We start from the raw sequence: 23,214 nt of genomic DNA on the forward strand, positions 1-23,214 counted from the left end.
CCTTGATATGAGTCCTTCAGGATGTCAGTGAAACCTCTGGCTTTGTGCAAAGGCGATGGGGAAGCAGAGCTGTGGGTAAAGCTTGTCATGCAGGCAGCGTAATGCTATGGTTCTTGTAATAGCATCAGGGTGAAACTGGCAATGTTCAGCAGTAGCCGAGGCATTGAATCAGCACTGGCATGAAATGGAGAGCAAAGCGTGGTTCAGTTTGTTGGCTGCCTCTATGAGCCATAAAGCTGCTCAGCTGGAATCATCCATAGTGAATGGCGTGCCTAAACACAGTGCAGAAATTATATGGGAAGTGTAGTGGTCCCATGCCAGTGTGTATAAATATTCATATTGTTCCATGTAGCTGTCATTATGTGCAAGTGCTTTGTCTCGCCAAACTTCTGCCAAAAGTCCTCACTCATGGAAACACTTGGTGAAGGCAATCAGATGACTGACATGACCAAAGGGCTGTGGGAGGCCTTGTACCAGCTGTGCTTACAGTGGTAGTTTATTCATCATTTCTGCACACAAGAGGGGGGAAAAAAACTGCTTCAGCTGCTTTGGAGACTTTTTCCCACTGTAGGATTCCTGCTTCTTGAGGGCTGAATATGAAACCACAGAGCTTTTGCCAGCTGCTAATTCTGTCTGCTCATTATGACCAGCGATATTAGTGAGGTGAGTATCTGGGGCTGCACCAGGCCCTGCTGGCAGAGTGCACAGACTGCTGCAGTGATGTGCCCCTGGGCACAGGGGTGGCTTTGGGGCTGCTGTGTGGCTTCGTGCTGACCCATCTGGGCTTGTGCACAGCCACGCTAGAGGTGAGAGCTTCCTCCCAAAGCACCCTGCAACAGGAGACATCCTGATGTGGCATCAAGCTTCCAGAAAAGCTGCTGAATTGGATTCCAATCTTGAGAAATAGATTAATTGTAGAGGGATGTGTGGACTGTAGTCATCTGCTATGCTGGGGTGAGAAGGGGAGCTGTGTGCTGTACAAGTTGTGCTGCTCGCGTGCTTCATGACCGTGGTCTCACTTTTATATATCCAGCAGATTGTAATGGCTGTAATCCTTCAATATGCATTTAATCAAGCTGCATGGGAAGTTTCTTCTTTGTTTACGGGGTAAGCGGGACAGATGGCTTTTACACCGCAGCTTTGTGGGCAGACACTGTCTCCTCCTGGATCTATCCAAGCTGAGTGAAGGAAAAAAGGACCAGATACTTTTCCTGCTGCAGAGGACTGCCATCTCCTGCAGACATCTGCCTGCAGCCCTGGGTATGGCACTTTGAACAGGACCTTGTCTAGCCATATTCCAAATTACAGCCTCAAATTGTAAGTGGATGCTACTGCCCATCCACTGAGACGCAGCAGCTGATGGTCTGTGCATGCGTAGTAGACTGCAAATACCCACTCCGAGTTTGTGTAAACTTGGGTTGTAAACAGAGACACTGCAATAAATACAGGCTGATACTAGAGAGAGAAGGATCAGCGCTTTCCCATATGGCTCTCACAGTCGTGTGGCTCATCTGTGCTGTTTCTGCTCCTCCTCACACTTAAATAGTGGTGCTGAGTGTGGAGGAGCGTAGATCGATATGAACAGAAATGCTGGTGCCAATTTAAACTCCCCTTGGAGAGAGAGGGTGTTGGCGGTTTTCCCAAAAGTATCTTTCCCTCTGCTTTCATGGTTCTGTAGGGATGTTAATTTCCCCACCGTGAGTCACTGAAAGCAGTTATAGAGGTACGACAGGAATCTTATGCCCTAAATATAGCCTCATATCAGCCCACGTGGAGCTACCATCAGAGCTGGTGCTGAGCCAGTACACACAACTCAGGGCTGGTCCCTGCTCCCCCTGGCTGATGGGGTTCGAGGGGGGAATGAGGAGTTACTGAGCAGGAGAAGGGTTGGCACGTGTAGGCTGGGACCATAAGGCCGGAGATCACAGCTCAGAAGGATAAATTGTAAGAAGGATAAGCTGGCTGTGCTTTCTGTCGCTGGTTTTCCACCTCTGAGTGTGAGGACGCCCCTTAGGCTGGGCTGGGAGCTGCTGAGTTTGTGGGGTGCCCCAGAGTCCCTGTGCTGCTTCTGGCAGTTTGAGTCAGGCAGCCACGAACCTCTCCCCTTTGCAGTCGGGTTTCTGGGCTCCGGATGCCCCTGCCCTGAGCTTTGTGCTGCTCAGACAGATGCTGGGCTGCTTCTGAGGGCATTTCAGTTTCCCCCAGGTGGGTATTTAGTTAAAGCTTTAGTTAAAGATATTAATAACCACGGGGGAAGGCTTAAAAGCAAAAACAAACCACACCAACAAAACAAACAAAACCAACCCACAGATGTGGAATGTGAATCTAAGATGCTTCTTGTATAGCAGCTGAACACGGGACACTTCTTCCTCGATTGATATGCAAATTTTGCTTGGCTAATTGGCTTTCTCAGCTGTCTGTGAAGAGTCCATGTATAATTTATAAAGGAGTGGATACGTCTGCCCTGAGAACATAATAGCTATTAACTTTGAATATTCATGAATTCCATCAGCTAATAGGGAGGCAAGCCCGTAAGTAGCTTTGACACATAGGAGCGAACCACCACAATCTGTTTTTATTTGAACTAAAATATTCTGCAGCCCTTTGGGTCTTCAGAAAACATTCAGTTCTCTTAATCCAGAATGTTTAAAGACTTTAGATACCAGCTTGAAGTGGCCTGTAATGATGGAAAGACATACTGTGGGTGTGTAGTGGGTGCCCTAGACACAGATATATCTTGCCAAGGCATAAAACATTACAGATTTTCCTGGCAGAGCTGGGTATATCTTTATATTCCCCCATCAGGTTTGCAGCTCTGTTTTATTGAAGCATGCTAAAAAATGGATGTTTGGGGAGGAATAAACAAACTGGGTTACTGAAATGGTTTCAATTATGTAGAATAACATTTACTTAAAGTTAAGGTCTTAAGTTCTGGTGTGCGGAATCCATAACTGATGCTGAAAAGATACAGGGAAGAACAAGCGTAACAGAAAAGGGCTCAGCACTTCTAGGCAATGGATCTGGAAAACTTCAATGTTTGAATCTATCTAACTTGTTATACTTGTATTTAAAGCTAAAACCCAGAAGCTGGAGGGGGTGATATCAACTGCTCTGTGACTCCTGTTAAAATTATAGCACTCACTGTACTTAGGTTTTGAGACTGCAAATTTTGGAGCACCTCCAGTTTCAATAGGACTTGAGGCTTCTCCTGAACTCAGATGTCTTTGGCCAGCAGCTGTTTCTGCATCTGCTGAAGTCAGTAGGAAAGCATTCAATGCAGTTCATAAGTAGCTAAATCCAGTGATGTCAACAGAGGAGGGGCCAGTAAAGAAAACGAAGATTTGAGAACACCCTAAGGACTGTATTTCTCTAGAAAATCAGCAATATTTCAGTGAGGACTATCTGCATGACCAGATGTTAGGTACCTGATCTGCCTCTACTAAATCTGATGCCCAGTACCCAGGGATGCTGTGTTTATGCCATGAATGTGAACCTGGAAAGGTGTTTGCCATGCTTTGGGAATGCAAAAAAGGGAAGACTGATATTTAGGTAAATTTTGTAATCCCAAATAGCCTTGGTTGGCTTTACCTCTGTTTTCTTTGGCTCTTGAATTAATCCTGTTCAAACTAGATTTGTGCTACTTGCAGCAAAGCAAGCTTCTGAGCGTGGAGTCCCTGCTGGTGGACCTCATCTTGATCAACAGCTTTCTAACCTTTCTGCAGTAGGTGAATGACCATGGCTTACCTCAAATGCTGTCTGCCCTATTTCACACTCCTGTAAAAACACAGAAGAATGGAAGTGGGGGAGAGGCTCTGTTTTTGTCCTGAAAACCTCAGAAAGCTGACCTCAGCCTGAAGCATGCCCAAATCTCTAATGGAGCACATGGGAACTAGTGCAGGGCCCTGGTGACAGGAGTGTGAAGTTTTCTGGGATTTAATATGCAGTATGTATATTGCTTGATGTGGGCAGAGGGTGGAAAGCAGGCTTGTGTGAAATAGGATCTGGATCTGAAATGAGCATCACCAGCTATCCAATTTTCTTTAAAAAGGAGAACAATCTCAAATGGTGTAGAAAACAAGCCAGCAGCAGCCTGTTCTCGGTGCCTTAATGGGAAATGGTTTGTTTTTGCTTGCAAGTGCGTGCTGTACCAATAAATCCCGGAAGAAAGTGCTAAATGGAAGAAATTCAGAGAAAAGATATTAACTGAGTCGGATCAATCAGTGTCATCAGTTACAAGGAAAATTTTACCCTGATCAAGAGAACAGCTCTACAATTCGATTAGATGTGCCAGGATTGGTGAGGATTTGGTCTCTTCTAAGGGGCATTGCCAAGGGTAATAGGTAGTTTTATCTGGTCTGTTGCTGCCTGGTTGCTTAGTTAATGCCTTTCAGAGTGTATTTTTTTCCCAAGATCATACTAGCTCTTTTTTTTGGATGCAAAGCATTACTCTCCTCTGTCTATTCTCTGCCAGCTCTCAGACCGTGGTAGGTGGTCATGGTGTCTCTCTGGAGAGCTTTGATGCCACTGGAGCAGTCTGGTATTGAACTGACATCTGCACAATGCTTGCGAGCGGATTTGGGGTCAAGCTCAGACTGCGATGATTCCCTGTGATGTCCTACACCTCAATAAGCTTAAAAGACTTGCAGCCTCCTTGGAATTTTTTGTACCTCTATACCAAGGAGGGCCTCTAGGGCTTTGTCGAAGGGTTCCCATGCGGTTATTTAAGTTTTTAGCTTGTAGGAGCTGGTGTGTGTGCGTGTGTATTGATCCCAGGCTGTGGGAAGCAGAGCCCATGTAGACTGTCTCCCCTGAGTGTCAGCCCCCTGCGTGCTGAGCCACAGGAGGCACTGGTTCAGAAACTTGCGTTTAGTTTCAAGTGCTGGAGTTGTCTGTGATTTCAGATAGCATCTTTGGGACTGAGAGCTTTGTCTAGTGTAAGCACATGTGGCTTTGTGCTCTGTCCTAAATTAGTACAGCTGATTTAACAAAGTGTCTGTCTTCATTATGTCCCAGAGTGCTGTAACTGACTGTCTTGTGGGGTTGAGACACGGAATTTAAAAGGCCCCATCAGTTCACAAGCAGGGATCTGTGCTTGTAAGTAGGCTGCTACACTGTAGGGCCAGAGCAGCTTCACCTGGAGGCACTTTGGATGTGTCTGGGGGGATCAGTCAAGCTGGGTTCAGGCCTGCTGTAAAGCCTGGGTAAAATGCTGAATGTGGATTTGTGATGTGTATATAACTATGACACATACACATACATAGCTATATTGTTTCCTACACGTATATAACTGTATGGTTTATGTCTCTTTGGCTTGCTGGAGAGATTACTCTCTAAATTCAGTGGAGGCAGTATTTGGTAATAGGAATAATCTTACTGCTTACTGGCTGCTCTTTTGGGGGGCTGTGCAACCTGTTTTCATGCAGAGTTGAGTCCTGAAGATGAATGTGGTTGCAGATTCTCTGATGTCTAACAGGATTTATGCAGCACACAAGATTACCAATGGTAATCTGAACTGTACAGCTCAGATGATGACATTTAAGTTCAGTTTTTGTCTTTGCTCTCTGGCAAATTAATGCTTTTGTTTTGAACAATGGCTAGTCAGGACTGTGCCAGAAATATCTTCGGTGAGGAATGGCCAGAGGGCACCAGAGAATTAGGGTGAGCTAGTATCTCTAAGACCACTGAAATGTTGTTCTAGGTTTTGTGGAGTTAAAGCAAAGAGCAGGAATGAAGGCAGGGGAGGTCAGGCAAGCCCGTATGACAGGGTTTGTGCTGGGCATTGAGTAGCCCTGCTAAACTCTAGAGCCATTTGGTAGATCTTAGATCTCTATTCTGTATCAGGTAGCTTGTGTGTGCTTGAATATTTCTGGGAAGGCTGGGCATGAGAGATTTGACACCCCAGTACCTGGAGAATCTGGGCCTTTTCCTGACTTCTTGTATCTCCTTTTTTCACAGGGCCTGACCTGTTAGCCCTAGCTTGCGATTAGCCCTGATGCACCCAGACAGCCACTAATTGCAGAGCAGAGGTAGCATCTTGTGTGTCTGTACTTTGTATAGCACCAGGGCCTAGTGCTGTAACAGACAGCGTGGGCAGGAACCAAGCCTGGTGTCACCAAGTATGGCTTTTGGGCCTTGGACTTAGCATAACAACCCGGCTGCATATTGTGAGTGAGCTGGTAATCTCAGGGAAGTGTTCTTGCAAGCACCGAGCTGGGCTCTGTGCAAAGCGGGGCCATAAAATGCTTCCTGGAGCTGGAGGCATACATCGTGCTTTAGCTATGACTTGTTTTGTGGATGGTTTAAAAAGTAGGGAGTAATGCCTTACTGTCAAGTGATTTCCCAGATTTCAGTACTTTTATGGACTGAGGTTTCTATGCCTTTCTCAGGGACATTCAAACCTCAAAGTCTCCAACTTATTGTGAAGATTTGTTTGACTTTTCCTGAAATTACAAAGGATTATCATGAGAGACTCTTGGAACCAGCAAGAAAATTTTTCCTTGTCGTTTACTGACAGCCTATTGCATATCTTGTTTATTTCGATGACTTCTACATCCATTTAAGCAAAAGAAAAACAAATACGACTGCTCTCCTAACTTTGTGAACCAGGACAGAGACTTAGAATTGCAAAAGCAATGTGGCCTGTGGGAAAGCATAGAATGCACAAAAAATAACAAACAAGTTCAGCTTAAAAAAAAGTAAATATTAATTTTATATTGTTTATTGGTAGAGAGGACTTGTGCCACCTCCTTTTTTACACTTAAATAAACTGGCCAAGGCCAGGAAGTTTGGAGCCAGGAAAGACAAACCCTCTAAGGCAGGGAATGGGACAATTACTAGCAAGTACAAAGCAGGCTGTGAGAAATCAGGCCAGTCTGAGCTGTATTTTAAGGCACGTGTTCTCTTGCATTCTCATGATCAGGAATTAGTTTTTATCCAACTGCATAAGGCTTGGCTTTTGATGAAGAGAAAGGGGTGGGATTGGATAGGCACTTTGGCATTTAAACTCTACCTTGGGACCAACTCATGGCACAATGAAGTACTCTAGGGGCAAGATCCATCACTGGATGAGAGCATGGTTGGGAGGGAAAATGGAGAACTAGTTTAAGCCACCTCTGTTCCTGCCCTGAGTTAGATGCAAATGTAGTGAAGAGGTATCCTGAGACCTGATTCATGATGAGCCAAGAAGGCCTATGGGCTGGGGCTGCACTGCGGCTGGGGTAGAGATGTGTGGGGTTGTGCTGTGGAAGAAATCACTTGGGGGACTGGAAGGACAGGCAAATGGGTCACCTTGCCCTTTGGGCAGTGGCAATGCTAAGCCTGGGTGTCACAGGTGACCTCTGGGGTGTCATGTCTCTCCTGACGTGCACAAGTCCCCTCCATCACTGATGGTCAGAGTCCAAAGGCAACAGATCTGTGTTCACTCAAGAGATTAATGATTTGTACAGCCCTTTATTTGATATAGGCTAGTGTAGAAAATGACCTTTTTGATAGCTTGTTCTCACTTTCCAACTTTCTTGGGACTAGCTGTTACCTTGTGTGGTTTACTTCAAAACAAGGAACAAGGTGACCCCTCACCAGCTCTCAGAACCTGCTAGGATCTCAGGTTTGGCAATCCAAAGCTTCTCCCAGGTGTTTGTATTTGCAAGGGCTTCACAGCTGGGTGGGAAAAGACCTCTGAAGTCTGAATATATCTGGAGGAAGTCTAAAGGCTCATGTACAACCTGGTTTTAGGTCACTTAAGAATAATCAGCAAGGATCAGACATGGAGAAGTGAGCTTGCTGAGCGGGAAGGAAAGAGCCCTTCAGCATCTTTTGTAGCACTTGTGTAGGCGGCCTCTTGGTAGGATTACCTCTGTGAAAGAAAGTCAAAGAAGCTGCACAGGTAAAGAAGAAATATGTCCAGGCAGTCCACTTCCAAGTTTATTTTAATTGCTTTTATGACTTTGTGACCAGCATGTCTTGTTTCTGTGCTGCCCATCCTGGCAGGAGGAGGAGTGATGTCTCGATGAGGTGAGAGTGCTGGAACTGCTCTGGGTGTGAAACTCTCTGAATTGCATTGATGCCTACTACAAAATAGGTGGTAAGTAAAATACACAGCCAACTTAAAACCAGAGTTTAATTAGTCAGGGGCTGACTCATGTGGCACAGCTAAGGGCAAAGCTGAGACTGTGCCTGGAAAATGAAGCTGTACAGCAGGGTTGTAAAATGAAGGTGCACAGCTTGGGTGAAGAAATTCTCCTGGGCTTAAAGATTGACTTGCATCTTGGCTCAGCTAGGTAAAATACTGACCCAGGTCCAGTGAGAACAGGAAAACACCGGAAAGAGTTGTAAATGGCCTGTTTGGAGCTATGGAAATATTTGGGTAAACATGGAACCAAGTTAATTTGGATTTTCAGTAGGGGAAAAAAAGCAATTGTTTCATGTTCTTATTCTAAGGAAAAAAAATCTCACAGGATAAGAAAATGCCTAATTTTTCCTCTGTAGGCTGCTTAAAAATCTACCAGTCATTTACAAGTAAGAAGTCAGTATTATGACCACTCTGCCTTCCAGTGGTGAGAATTGAGACTTTTAGTAATTGCTGCTGTAGTTGTTAAAATTTCAGCAAATAAAATGAAATTGGAAGCTGATTGTGTCCATTTCTTGCCTTGTATTTTGTAAATGTGATGAGTGATGTTGTAGGTGATGTGAAAGGAAATCACCTGCTAATTTGATGTGACCTGCATGGATTTTCCCTAATGGGAGGGAATCCTTTGCAAGGCTTAAAACTGTGCAAACTAATGCTAAAACCATTGCACTAATCTGTGTGTACAGAGCTACAGATGACCTGAACACTTATATTGCACTAGCTGTAACATATTCTCAAAGCTACCTTTAATTTAGTGCAGTAAAAGCATGCCTGTTTGCTTTAAGACCATCTGAAGTCTATACAATGACTACAAACAATTTAGAAATAATTTAGACAGAACCGTCTGTAAAACAATCTAGAAATGTGAGTGTAGACAGACCCTAAAAATCAATTCTATAGGAACGCTTCTCAAAGCAGATATGATCTACTCAAAAACTATTTTTTGCCAAGAGAACAAGAATGAAACTGTGCATTAATGCAGCATTTTACTTTTCCTTAACCCTGCTGTGTTTCCATCCCTTTCCTCGTGGCTTGGACAAAACTAAACTCCACATTTCTTACACTTTTTTCCTGTCCTTTCTTGTTCTTCAGTATGGCAGGTGAGCAGTCCTGGCTCTGTTACTTTTTATTTTGGTTTTCTCAATCAATTTGTGTTCCTTCCAGCTAATTAACCACCACATCAGCCTCTGTTCTTCCGAAGAGATTATCCTGAGGCTGCTGCGCTTTGCTTGCTGTTAGGAGGTCTGGGGGCTCTGGTACCATGACAAGTGTGGCAGCCCATCCTCACCCGCCTGGGCACAGGGTGCAGTGTCAGCGGCCTCTGCCAGGGCAGAGCTGCTGGGAAGGATGGCTCTACTGATCAGGTTGTGGTATCTGTCAAAACAGCATGGCCCAGAGGGCTTTCTCTATAAGGCTTTATTCATGATCCTTGGTGAAGTTGTTGGCCAAGGCTAGCATGTTTCTTCCCTGTTCCCTCCAAGGACACAGATAAGACCTGTGTGCTGCTGAAAGGCCCTGACCTGTCTGAGCTCTGGTGAGGATAACACAGTGCTTGCTGGTGTGGCTGAAGCCTTGTATGAGGAAAAAGTGAAGGAAATGAGACTCCTGAATCTATCATGCTCAGGTGAAGTAAAGCAGCTTGGATGGAAAACTCAGCGAGCACAGGGACCTGAAGGATGCTCTGTCCTGATGGTGGTGTCACCCCCATGCCCTGTAGAGGCAACCAGCTTGGTGCTGAAGGAGTGACGCTGCAGCCTGTTCTAAATAGAAGTCAGTCCTTCAGTACTGCTTCTCTCGCAGTACAGGACGGGCAGCAGTGGGGAAGAACCATTTCTTCCCTGTTTTCTTCCCTGTAAGTGGTCCTTTACGCCAGCTTACACCCCTCATGAAATGACAGTGTGAGCAGATAACTGTAGCTGTGTGCTGGGCTGCCCTGCCAGCATGGATGCAGACCGGGCATGTTCACAAGAAATGTCATCCTTGGGAGGATTAAAGAGGCCCGTGATGGCGTCGGCTGTGATCTGAGTGTAACAGCATGCAAGGGCTGAAAACACAACCTCTGATCCAAGACTAATGCTGCTTGGGAAACCTCCTAGTGCCCTGCTTGCTTGCAGCAGTGGCGGAGAGCAGCATGTGCATGTTGGAGGCTCGAGGGCTGACCCTGCTTTGTGACTGCAGGGTAGGACCAGGGCGAGCTGTGGTGATGCTGCAGCCTTCACGGCAGGAAATAATTCAGGGGAAATGCATGTGTGTCCTTCTGTCTACAGAAATGAGCACTGCTTTTCATGACACTTGCATATTAAACTGGATGCATGTGCTTGTAAAGGCTGTGGTTTTTATTTTAAGGATAGCTCAGAGAAAGGCAGGGTTAAATTCTGTGAATTTGGGAAAGCTGCCAGGGAATTTGGTTTGCTTTTAATAGGTTTTAACTTAGATTTTTTTAATGCATTGGTTGGGCAGCATGATTAACACAAATCATAAATATCACAGGGTTATCACCCTTCTATGAGAGGACTCTCCAGCCCTCGGTGTGCTTTGCTCTGTTGCAGGCCAGTGTCTGGCACAGTATTTATGACCTTAGCATGCAGTACTTTTGCTTTGTGGGAAATGAGGTCTGCTGTCACAAAAGCACAAACCTCACTGCACAGCAGCAGTGGGCTGAGTTCTGGAGCATCGAGTCCTTTGCATCCAGTATGGGCTGTGGGGCAGAAGCAGTGTTACGCTCTACTTTTCTTCCTTTAAAGCACTTAGCTTTTCATTCTAGCCTCCTTTTAGGCTCTGACTGGCCACGGTTTTGTCCTTGGGTTAGAAGCAATGCACTGTGTGCCTGCAGCTCTGCTCCCAGCTGGAGCTCTGCTCGGCCCCTGCACCTCACCCCATGATTCTCCCCCGGCTTTGGCCCCAAATCAACATGTGGGCACTGGTGCGGTTCCATCAGGTTGTGCTAACTGATCCTCTGCATGCAACTTTGAAAGCAAATACTCCAGTAAAATAACTTCAAATCTTGCAAGTCAATACTAACTTTCCATTTCAAGTTTTCTACCTGATTTGAAGTCCTTAATGAAATCTATTTGACTGTCTGGATAGCGCTGTTATGGTTTTATTATTTTTCTTTTGAATTACTTAAATGGTGACCTGTTGCCTGAACCCACGTCTTTTGAAGTTACTTGGGAAGAATTTCTTTTTTGCTTTTGGCAGCAACACTTCCTATAGATAATATTTTCTTTTCCTCCAAGTAGGGCCGCTTTTATTGCTCCCACAAAGTGTCTGTAGCAAGACAAAACAAATACTGTCTGTAGTCCCATGCCTAATTAGCAAAAAATTAATCAAGTGGACGGCTGGAATGTTTTTTGTGCTGACTGCTGTGATCTTTTTTATAGTGTCACTGCTCTCATTGAAGTCCAAAGAGGTGAAACAGGGAGATACCAGTGGCAAACTGGGCTCCTGGCATCATCTGAACCCATCCTGGTCCACCAGCACAAGACAGGGCAGCATAAAAACCAGTGGCTGTGGGAGCAGTATCTCCCCGAGCAAGCGAAGGGCTGGTAAGAAGTACCCACAGAGTTGATGCTTATTTTTCCTACTACGTGCTAAACCAGTCCCTAAAGGACACCAGGACTGGGAAAAAATACTTTAATCAGAAATGGAAGCAAAGACTCTGCTTTCCCAACCCTGGAATATATTTAGGAACAGATCATTTCAATTATTTTTGCCCTCTAGTTCCTTGGTAAATATATCATTGTGTTTATTATTGGATTTATACTCTGCTCTTTGGGGGAGACAGTATTTAGCAGCAGATCTTGATTTGAACACAGGAGAGTCAATTCAGCTTAAAAGAAATCCCCTGTGCCAAAAGACTGATGCTGACTGTCTCCTGAGAAATTTGCTCAAGTAATTTCATTAGTAAAAGATTTCAGGGATAGCCAAGCTCAGGAAAATTAAGAAGGAAAAATTAAATTAAAAAGGAGAATGTGCTGCTGCCTTAGCTTAGCACAGTTTGTGGTTTTCTTGGTCACGATTTCATTTCTGAGACTAATTTTCAGATGTGAGGACTCAGTTTCTGGGAGGTGCTAAACTAGTGCCTGCAGTTTTAGCAGCTGGAGCTGATTTTAAAAGCTGGCAGCAGGCAGGCCAGGCCCAGATGCTTTTGAGCACCACGAGCACGAGAGCAACATCTCACCATCAGGTGGGTCTTGACACTGGGGTGCTCGCTTCAGCAGTAGCTGCCTGGTTCCTGGCAAGGGTGAGGAGGAAAACCCCCCTCTGAGCCCTGGGCTGGCTCCTTGTTGGGACCCTAGAAGCAGATGGAGGTGGCTCAGGGGTGGCAGCGGTGTCCCTGGGGGAGATGGAGCCCTCCCTGGGGCAAGGGGCACCGTGCTGCTCCTGGCTGATGGCAGCCAGAGAGTCAGGGAGCACTTCACAGGGGTGATGAACTTTCTGTTGTCATTACTCGATGCAGAGTTGATTAAAAACATGAAGGAGCTGTTCCTTCATCCACCCTGCCACCAGAAAGGTTTCGCTGCCTCCCTTTAATTCACCATATTTGGTGGTGAATTAAAAATGGAAATGGAAGGAATCTGCCAGGGCTCTCCCAGGAAGATAAATGATCTGCTTCACGTAGTACATCTCCTCTTTCAGTTGTGCTCTGTACTGCTGGAGTGAGCCTGGATGGGAAATCCTGCTGCTGGGGGAGACTCTTTGGCTGTGTATGCATGTGACCCTGGGGCTGCTTCCTCTTTTAAAGCAGTGATTTTTGCAGCTCTCTATATGCAAAGATATTTGGGGAATAAAGCTTATGACTTATTCTTGTTAATTGATAAATATCAGGAGCATCTGAGCAAATTCACCCCTCCTGCTTTCCCTGCTCTGCAGTCACACAGCAGATTAATGCAACAGTAAGAGTCCCCATGCAAGCCATCAGGTTGGTAAGCTCTGCCAATAAAGGGAGTTATTGATTCACAGTACGTGGAAGCTATGTTCAATCTTGGTTCAATCTTGCTGTCCATGCTAGGGCACGTCCCATTTAGTTGCTGGAAGACAGCACGTTCTTTTTCCTTGCTGACTTTAAGCTGATTTCTGTGACCTGAAGTGGAGGAGTGTGAAGAGGACTGGGGGCTTTGGAAGCTGCTATGTGCAGCACCTGCTGCAGATCGCAGAAGAAATCTCTAACACCTCCATGAAGTAACTGCAGAAGGCCAGCAGTCCCTTGTGTCCCCCAAACTCTCCTGATTCACGGTAGATGCCTGTACATGCTGTGCTCTCAGGGAGCTGGGTCTCAGAGGGAAGGCAGCAGACAGATGCCGATTATCTTCTGTCCTTAAGAGATCAGCAGTGGTTGCTCTTTCCTGGTGTAGAATGACAGAGTGCTTGCTGAAATCACGCCTCTGAGCTTGCAGTGCTTCCTTGCTGGGAATAGCAAATGAAGAGACTGCTGTAAGAGACTGTAACTTAGAAGCAGACTCAGCACAAGGCTGCAATGCAGCAGCATTTCCCTTTCTGTAAAGCCTGTAAGGGGAGCCTGGGGAGTATTGTGTGTAACAGGTCCTGCAGACTGATGGCTGGTGGCAGGAAACCAGGAGCAGCTCTGTGTGATGTGCCTGGAAGCGTGGTTCTCTTCAACATGACCAGACTACCAGTAAGCCTTTTCATTTTTAAGATTAGATATTTCTCAGACTTTTACCATAGAAGTTTTCTTGCAACAAGTGCAAAGACTCTCTTCCCCATGACTTCTGCTGCCAGTTTTGCAGGCTCAGTTGTGATTCCAGGATGCCAACATTCAGTTCTTCCTTCACACACAGTCAGTGTGGATAATCTTGCAGGCCAGACCCTGCTCTTTCCTTTTTGCCAAGCTGCTTCCCCCACAGTCAGTTGTACAGCAGGTACAGGGAAAGCCGGGACAAGAGTCAGGTCTTCTGGTCCTTTTTCATGTCCTTCCCTCCTCTCCATCTGTTATACCTTGGTCTCCTGCTTGTCTGTCATTCCCCAACCAAACTCTTCATTACCTTCATCCTAGCTTGGTTTCAGTTGCACCTTTGAGCCCTCCAGCTCTCGTTTTCATTCTTTCTGGTCTGAATTGCCTCTGGCCATGCATTTGTCCCCCATCAGTGTTTTGCAATAGCTTCATCTGGACTTGATTGCTGCAAGACTGAGTTAAGTGTAGAGGATTTGATTCACCAAGGAGCCCAGACCACGTTTGCCTATCACGTAGGGGTGTAAAAGGCTCTCTTTTTTATTGCATTTAAAAAAGATGAGATTTCTGCTTCTTTGGCCACTCTAGAAATTGAATTCTACCTGGAGTGCAAGCTTGAGCCCAAACCATTTGATTTCTCTGCAGTGCCCAACAGGTGTTTAAGCTGTTGCAATTTTGCCTAGAGCTGTGCCAGGGTCTTCAATAGTAACAAGAACAAAATTTCCAGAATTTCATCCGCAACACCCTCCCCTCTTGCAGCCCATGAAGGAGTACTGTTCCTGTGAGTTTCACTGGAGGCTTCAATGCACAATCACTCTTTTCTCAATTTGACCTTTGTATTAAAATTTCCAGGATGCCCTAAGGCTCCAGGTAGAATTGAGCCCTCCTGTGTATAACTATTTAGACAAATAGAATACAAAGGTTAGAAAGACGCTTGCAGAGGCTTGCTAAACAGGTGGCCACGTCAGGTTTCCTATTTAATAAACAGAGCTAGTCTGAAAATCATCCCAAAGCCAAAGAGGTGCTGTCATTCTTGCTTTCATTGTTGTACTTGAAGTTTTAACTTTTTCTTAGCACCACAAAACAGGACGATGAGCTTTTTGAGCACCAGTGACAGCACAGCATTACCAAATGGACTTTTTCTTCCCCAGCGCCTCCTGGGGTGATGGCTCCTGTGCCTTGCACGTGTGATGTGGCTGGGTGCTGGCCTCCACCAGCTAGGCAGAGGTATAAAAGGAGGGTTATCCTCCAAAACCTGCTGACACAGGTTGTATATAAACCTAGTGTAAACCTAGTGCAGAGATGCAGTACCTCAGGCAACAGCTTTGCCAGTGGAGTGGGGGCAGACACTTACTGAAGTGAAAACATACAGCTCCATAGGGCAGAGGTGTTGCAAATGGTCCAAAACTAAAGCAGCAATTAATGCAGTGTTCATTTTACTTGTTTTTTTTTCCATTGTTTTTTTAAAGCTATATGTGGGAAGAAAAACTTCTGGGGTCAGAATGAGGCATGGATTTTCAGTAATACGCTCTGCAGAACAGATGCATAAATCCCATTAGCAGTAATGGAAACGGGTTGCCTAACCCAAGTAATTGAAATTGTGTGCTGACTTGGCTCTCTTCTACTGTAGTAGGTCTGAATCCTGCCTCCTCAGTTGCTGTTAGTAAATAAAATGGAGCTTGTTTCTAGCAGGACTGAGCAGAAAGTGTTTTCCCAGTGTTTGAAGGCAGGGCAGGTCTGCAGCAGCAGAGCCACTGGGGTCAGTCTGGGACCTCTCAGAAGAGGCCAGTCCTCTGGCACTTAAAAAATAAAATCAAAACAACAATAAAACCTACTATTGCCCTGTCCAGCTGTGATTGAGGATGTGAGCATCCAGGCCAGGAAGAGAATTGCTTTTTTTAACTAGATTTAACAGGTGGCCACCTTCTTTTGGTAAAAGTTTTTTTCCTTAAGAACTATTTGAATTTGCTCCTTGCTCCCGTTGATTTTAATGGGGATAAGACTTACCCTAGGAAAGGAGGACAGCAGCGAGATATCATCAGAGCCATTACTGGCCCCAGATGTTTTCCCACAGTAAAACCATATGCCTCTAAAGCCTGAATCTATTCCTGACAGGCCCAGTCCTGCAATCTGCTCAGTGCCTCTCCCTAAGGATTCCTGAGCTGGCTGCCTTGTCCTGCCCGTCGTGCTCAGTGTGCGGATCCACTTGTGTGCGAGCATCGCATCTGACCCGTGCTCAGCAGCCTCGCAAGCCGATGAGCTCCTACCTCATGTACAGCCTACACGCTGGAATTACTCCTGGCTGGTTCCACACAACGCAGCTGTGGGAAGAATTTAAAGCAGCGTTTCACTGACTAGCAAAGGAATCTCCCAGCAGGTGACAGGTTTAATGAGCCTTGTGGAGACGTGCTTTTATGCTCCGTGGTTTGTGTCCACGTGTCCTGGGTAGCTCTGTAAGGAGGAAGAGGATCTGTTGCTTCAGGAGGGGTGAAGTTTGTTGAACACGAGAAGCCAATAAAACCCGCAGTGATGATGCTGCAGGGAGGATGTGCTCCAGTGTTAGGAAATTCTCACTTGTCACAACTTCTGGATGAATAAATCCTGTATGAGGGGGGTACTGAAAGCTGGAAGGGCGGTGTGTTGTGCAGATCCAGCAGTCCGGGGGACACGTTTGGCTCTGTCCACCAGCCCTTGTGTGAATGAGAAGCAGCAGTGCCAGTGAGGACAGGCCTGTTAATTCCTGCTGTGTTGGCACTCATGTGAGTAACAAATACAGTTGTAGCAGATAAAGAAATTACTGTGGAAGTTGCAGTTCAGCTATCTGTGTATTACCTATCAATCTCTTTCAATTACCTGACAATATTTTTCTAGTTTATAAATCTAGAAATGAGGATCTGCAGTAAAAGTATGTGTAGGACACAGTGTCCTCCACTAGGGAGTGGAACCTTACTGTGCTGAATGCAGTAATTCACAAAACGCGGCCTTCACCCCCCAAAATGTTCCAGTACAAGTGAAAGAAGGCAACTCAGGTGAGACAAAGAATGGGAAATACGGAAGGAGGAATGAGCATCATGGTCTGTGCACACTGACGGCTGTTAAGAGAGCATGGTGGTCCTACAGGAAAGGCTTTTTGCGTGAAAGGCTCATGAGGGTGATATTTGGTTTGTGGAAATGTAGGAACAGCTTCTTCCAAGCACAAGGAATAGCATGGGAGAAGGGGCAAGAGCAATCATTAGTGCAGGTCATTATCATGCACTCATTCTGCAGAAGGGTGTAGGGTAAGATCATGTTTTCCAAGCTAGGAGGAAGCCAATGCCAGTACGTCAGTGATCCAGATGTGAAACAGCTGCCTGAATGGCAACTTTGGGTGGAGGTAGAGGAAAAAAGTTAGAAGTTAGAGGTAGAGGAGAGCCTGTGTGTTAGGGGAGGTTATGCTGAAAGTTCGCAAGACTCGGACACTGTTTGAATATGAGAACCCAGGAAAAGCATAAAATAGCAGATTGTGACCAGCTATGAGGCTAACAGTTTCAATGCTCTTTTATATCTTCAGGAAAAGGGAAAGGAGGTGTATAAGCAGGTTCAGCAAGGAAAGACTCTACAGCACTTTTTTCAGCACATCTCTATGAAGAGAATTCGTACAGCACTGCCTGGCTCTCTGTAGCAAGTTCCTCCATTGACAATGCTACTGGCAGAGAGAGAAATGAGTGTCTACTGCTCTATGGAAGGACTAGATCCAAGTGCAAAGCTATGTAGACCTGGTATCTTCATTTCAGGTCTCATGTGAACTTGCAGTCTTGGCCTGGGGCTCCCAGACCTGTCAAGCCTACTGCTATGTGCCAGCTGAGTGGTGGTATCCATCCTTGTGTGGTCTTCCTTATCTCTGTGGGAAATCGAGAGGGATTTGTTTGAACTTAGCTTGCAATAGCAGAGGGTTTATGATGGATGATCTACCATAGCTTCTTGTGATTTACCAGTTAATGGGCTTTTAATCAGCTTAGATCTGCACTGATTTTTCTGTGGAGCTGACTTTTGATGATAATGTCCTGTAACAGCAGGAGTCACAAAGTCACTTAAGTCAAAAACATTAGTGAAGCATATTTGACCAACATGGTGATATTTATCTGCTAGTAGAGCCAGTAATCTAACAACAAAGAAAGTTATCTTGATCAGCATTTAGTTATCCTTTCTTCTTTTAATCCTTTCATGTTTGTGCCCCCCACATTAGCCTTTGCTAATATGATTTTGCTCAGGGTCTATGCAAGATTATGGCTTCTTGGACATCTGTTTATTCTGGAAGAGTGTTTTTCTTCAGCCTTCTGGAACACTCACAGCATTCCAAGTTTTGTCGGAATTCAATGTTAATAGATGTTAATTGGTGTCAGGGGAAATGGAGTAATAATTAATGCCTGTGGATATCTCTTTTCAGCCAAATCATTCTGCTGTGGGACCCGAAAATGATCAGGTGCAGTGAAGATCACTGCTAGCAAGGTCTCATTCCACAAACCCCTTTGCGAGAGAGATCCTCTGAGGCTCCTGAACCTGACAGCTCTTCCTTGATTTGGGGCATTAGTGGTCAACGCCAGTATCCGCTTTCTTGAGGCAGTTTTTTCTAAGCTTTTCTTTGTCTGGCATCTCTAGCTTAACTTTGTAAGTTGTTTGTGTTGCAAGTTTGCCACTTCTTTTCTATGAAGGACTCCTGAAGATCCATATTGTTCTTTCCCAGCAGCATGTAGCTGAGTTTGGAAGGCTTGCAGACCATTAATTTTGGGCAAGACCTTCACTCAACTGATGGTTGTGAAGATTATCACTGCCATTAGGTTGCCCACAATATTACTTTGACTGAGATACTGGTATGATATTTGACTATAACGAGGGGCACCTCTGTGATGTTCAGAGACATGGGCACAGTGGAAGAGACACCAGGAGGGATTTATGTCCCCTGTGCAGGCTCCTGGTAAATAGCTGCCTTGAACATGCTGGTCAAGCTCTTCAAAACACTCGGGCTAGCCCTGCATAAGTGGCTATCAGCATCACAAAGCACAAGAAATGCATGTGTCTGGGACAAAAATAAATTATAACTTGGTTCACCTTAAGTAGTCAAGACCTTCCATGCCCTTAGCATTTGTGTTGTTTCAGTTTAACTGCATTGAAGACAGAGAATGTGAAGTATTTGAGAATGGCTCAGCCCAAAGGATTCTCTGTACCTTACTACAAATAGTAATTAAAAAAAAGCTTTTGCAGTTCTGCTAGGGGGATGATAGGACAATGTGCCCATATATTTAAAATATGAGCTTTAGGATGGCACTGGACGGATATAAGATGTTTCAGCTATAGTAGATCCGGTGTTGACATGAACATTTAGTGTAAGTAACATGAGATACCTCTGCAGAGTGTGCACTTTCAACCTTCAGAGTAATTAGCCCTGTTTGTTGGCTTTTTTTATTATAGCACCTTGCCAGTGTGCTGCAAGATGCGTGTGAAACCTGGCATCAGTGCTGGGAAATGCACGGGACCGTGTAGAAAAAGCTGTAAGGCCCAAAGCCCGTTGGCAACAGTCCCTGAATGTGCTTGGAGGATTTAGCTCCAGTCTCCCAAGTAAATCTGTAGCTATTTTAACTGGATGTTTTCAGCTGAATCATGTTGAATCTCTAGGAAAGGAGACTTTTCAGAATCCAGTCACCTAGAATCTGAGTGGTTGTGAGAAGCTGAAGGCAATAGAACAAAGAAGGCCCTTTTAGACAGACAGGTTAGGATAGGTGATTTGCTGTGGAAAAGGAGGAGATATGGAAAAGCTAATCAACTAGGATTCAAAATAAAGCCAGAAACCAGTTTTCTGATAAATGAATGCAGAGGACAACAACTTGTTCAATTACTTAATGAGTGACAGAATTGGAAAGTGAGTTTGATAATATAAAGTGGGGAAAAAACATTTTGGTATTAAGGGATGAGAAATCAAGTACCAAAATACAGATCTAAGATCAAATTTAATTGTCCTTTCTAGTACTTATAATGTCTTGGAGAGGCTTGTCTCCATTTCTGTATTCATTTAATTTGCATAGTACAGCACAAAGTAGAGGTATTTATAGAGCCCTCAAATTTAGTAAATTATAAGGCAGTACCAATTTGTCCTGGCTAATTTGAGATGAAGTCTTGGTACACAAGACCAAAGGGAAGCAAAGCTGCTGGCAGTATTCTGTCCTGAGCTGAAACATCTTACATGGCTAAAACGCAGTCCTGAATGTTTCACAGGTCTGTAAAAGGGTGTTGTGCCTCTAGTCCAATTTCCACCTATGGCTTTCTATCTTAAGGTTGGATGTTGGTGCAGAATTTTAAGATACATGTAGTAACTCTGTACAACTAGGGAAGTTGCCTGTATAAATTCTTGTGTTAGGAGTAAGCTAATTGCAATTCCAGTTGCTTCATTTTATCTTTCTTAAAGGACAAATACAGTTCATTGTGGTTCTAACCTAAGTCATAAAAATCCTGATTTACTCTATGAACAGGCTATCTCCTCCCTCATTTAAGAGGATTGGTTAGTGTCTAAATTGAAGATTAAGGATATGTTTTCAAAGCTCAAAATACAGAAGCCACTATTAAAATATCACGCTTTGTCACTTTTTAATCTAATTTGATGTTCTTGCTCCCCCTTCCTCAACTGTAAAAAGAAGATAAAGCAACAGAGCAGTCCTGCCACAAACACCTGTCCCTGACATATGCAGGACTTAACATTTATTCTTCTCCAACTTCATTCTTCAAACTTCTGCAGTGTTCACAGTATGAAGTCTGCCCAGATTTGATTTTTTGTTTCCAGAAGGGTGTACAGCTTATGTTCTGCAACGGCTAGCACAGCTACCCTCCGCTTTAGGGGGAGAGGTAAAAGAAGGGTACACTCTCAGCAAATGGCCATTGCTCTAAGATGATCTTTCTTTTCCGAGTAAGAAGTGGAGGGGACCTGAAGCTGCTTGGTGCTCAAAGTTTAGTGGAAAATTTTGGTGTCTTACTGAAACAGATGAGACCTATTAAGATGCATTCAGGAGTTCTGTTGTGTCTTTTAAGCAATGTCTAGGTAACTGCACATACGGATTGCTTTGACAGTACTTCTCCCCAGGACTGCCTACACACTTAATTTGGTGCATTGCACGTAGGTGCTAATGGTACTATCCAACAAGTCTGCAGGAATGGATTCTGAATACTGCAGCTTAATGGAGTGCCCAAAATTTATTTCCTGATTATTTTTCTTTAGAGGAGAGGCATGGTAAGAAGCAGGGTTTTACAGATAACCTCTACCTTCCTCCAGACAGAGTCATTTCTGGAGGGTTCCCCATCTGAAGTTATTAAAGAAGTTTGGTAATGAGATCTGCTTTCTGCATGGAATAAGTCTCCTACTTTAATCAAATGCAGAGTTTTGGAAAGAATCTGAGGGTTTTGAAGTTAAGGTTAAGGATAAGCTTTCCAAGAGTGGCTAAATAAAGATACTGGGGATCTGATCTGCAGAGGTATTTAGCTGCTTAAAAGCTGCTTAAAATTATGGAGATGTGTTTGCTGGGAGTTACAGAAATCTTTAGGTACTTTGTTTTCCTTGCGGTCACACTAAGGTTTTTGTCATCTTCCTGTCATTTTGACTAACTGCAGCTCTGAACCTTCAGGCAATTAAATACTTTTTGCATAACAGGCCCAAAGATAACACTGGCATGGCTGTAAATGGAGCTGTTCTGGAGGAGCAGCCTCCTACACCTCGTCTCAGTGGCTGTATTTGCTGAGGAATGTCTCAGTGGAGTTCTAGGCTTAGTACTATACCTCCTGTAGCTTGAATGTCACTGAAATGGTTTCTTCCTCATTATTTCTTTGGATGTTTGGTATTTTTTTTAGCCTATGGGCAACCCCAATTGCCATAGGAAATCTTCACTGCATAAAGATTTCATTGCAAATCAAAGTACACTAGTTTCTAACTTGAATAGTAATTCCAAGACTCTTAAAAGGTTTGTTTCAAGTAAATTCTCTATACAGATGTTTTGCATCATCTGATGAGAGCTAATTTCAGCTGCTAGATAGCACTTCATATTTAAAAGTGGAGGTCTCTACAATGCTGCTAAGCAAGTGAGCTGAGGTGGAGAGCAGCTTGAGATAGCAAGGTATATCCATGCCATCTACAGGTAGAAGAATGAAGCTAGGAATGTGCAGCTTTGCCACCCAGGATTTGAGAGAGCAAACCTGGACAGCACAGGAGGTGTCAATCAGCGCTGCTGTGAGCATCAATGACCAGCTGGAAGAGGCGAGGGCAGCACTCTGGGTATGGACCGCATCGCAGGACCCAGATGCAGGTGCCACCCGCCCTTTCTGTGGTGTGGAGGAACATAAAGTCATCTGAGAGGCTGCTGTAGCAGGTTGCTAATAAAGTCCTTGTGATCTACGGGAGAGCACAAAGGTGTTTTATGAGACAGGAAGAAGGGAGGAAAAAAACTCAGTGGAGCCCAACAGTTTGTCAGGGAAGAGAAAACTTTTTAATTGACTGTCAAGCCATAACCTTAGAAACCTAAGGAAAGAGGCATCAGCATGTCTGTCAGCATGGATAGGCATCAATCTTTCCTGGCTAGACAGCAACATGATTATGTCCGGGCTAATGTCAACAGCTTGGAAGTGCAGGAAGCTGATCTGGCCCCTTACAAAGGAGGGGAGGAAGCGCATCCCACTGGTGGCTGTTCGGTCAAGCTGTGCTTCTTTTAAATGGGTTGTTTACAGCTATTTTGTAATTAGGAGAGATGAAACCTTGTATCTCGATTTTGGAAGACGGGATTATAAATGTAATGCAGAGTGACTGCGTGACATGATGAGATTCCTACTGTTGTCATTCTGCCTACAAAAAAGGGCGGGCTGTTTCCTGCCACTGGAAAACAACTGTTGATGAGCATGGTCTCTGCTCTCCTTGCTTTGGTTCTGCAACCTGTCCTTGGTTTTGGAGCATCTCTGCATTTTCCTGTGATGGCAAGGGCCATGGGGATGAGGAGTGTGTTGTAAATGAGGTTATGTCAAGACATTGTGATTTATGACTGTACTATTGCAGTCTTGTCTGAGCTTCTTTGTGCTACTTATCCTAATGTCATCTACTGTTATCTGGGAGGAGAAAGGGGACTAACTTACAGCTCAATTTATATTAATTGCATTTCCTTTTTTACATGCCTGGACCAAATTTGTGCCAGCTGTTTTACAGAAGTTGAAGGGAGATAATCAACAATACCATAGCTCTTCACACAGCGCATTTCAAACAATTCATATGACATTTTCTGAATTAAAAATAATTAGTAGCATAAATGATCAAAGTGGTTTGTCAAAGGGCAAATGTCTGTGCTGATGAAATGCTCTGAAGGCACCAGCCCATTAATGCCTATTAAATTGATGATAT

The 23,214-nt window shown here is 44.6% G+C and overlaps 1 protein-coding gene across 3 annotated transcripts in view; it reads left to right on the forward strand.

Moving 5' to 3' along the window:
* The window catches only part of GPR50 (G protein-coupled receptor 50), a 119,279-nt gene that overhangs the window by 46,960 nt on the left and 49,105 nt on the right, over nucleotides 1-23,214 (forward strand). The window contains exons 3-4 of one of the 3 annotated variants that reach the window (XM_080554034.1): nucleotides 15,930-16,191; nucleotides 18,241-18,653. The exons of 1 other annotated variant lie outside the window; for it this stretch is intronic. The gene's annotated coding sequence lies outside the window, so the exon portion shown is untranslated. Of the gene's footprint in view, nucleotides 1-15,929; nucleotides 16,192-18,240; nucleotides 18,654-23,214 lie in introns of those variants that run through there. One more of the 3 variants, XM_080554035.1, reaches the window with a different exon arrangement.

The sequence above is a fragment of the Anser brachyrhynchus genome (genome assembly GCF_964034855.1).
Source record: "Anser brachyrhynchus genome assembly, chromosome: 13".
Lineage (NCBI taxonomy): Eukaryota > Metazoa > Chordata > Aves > Anseriformes > Anatidae > Anser > Anser brachyrhynchus.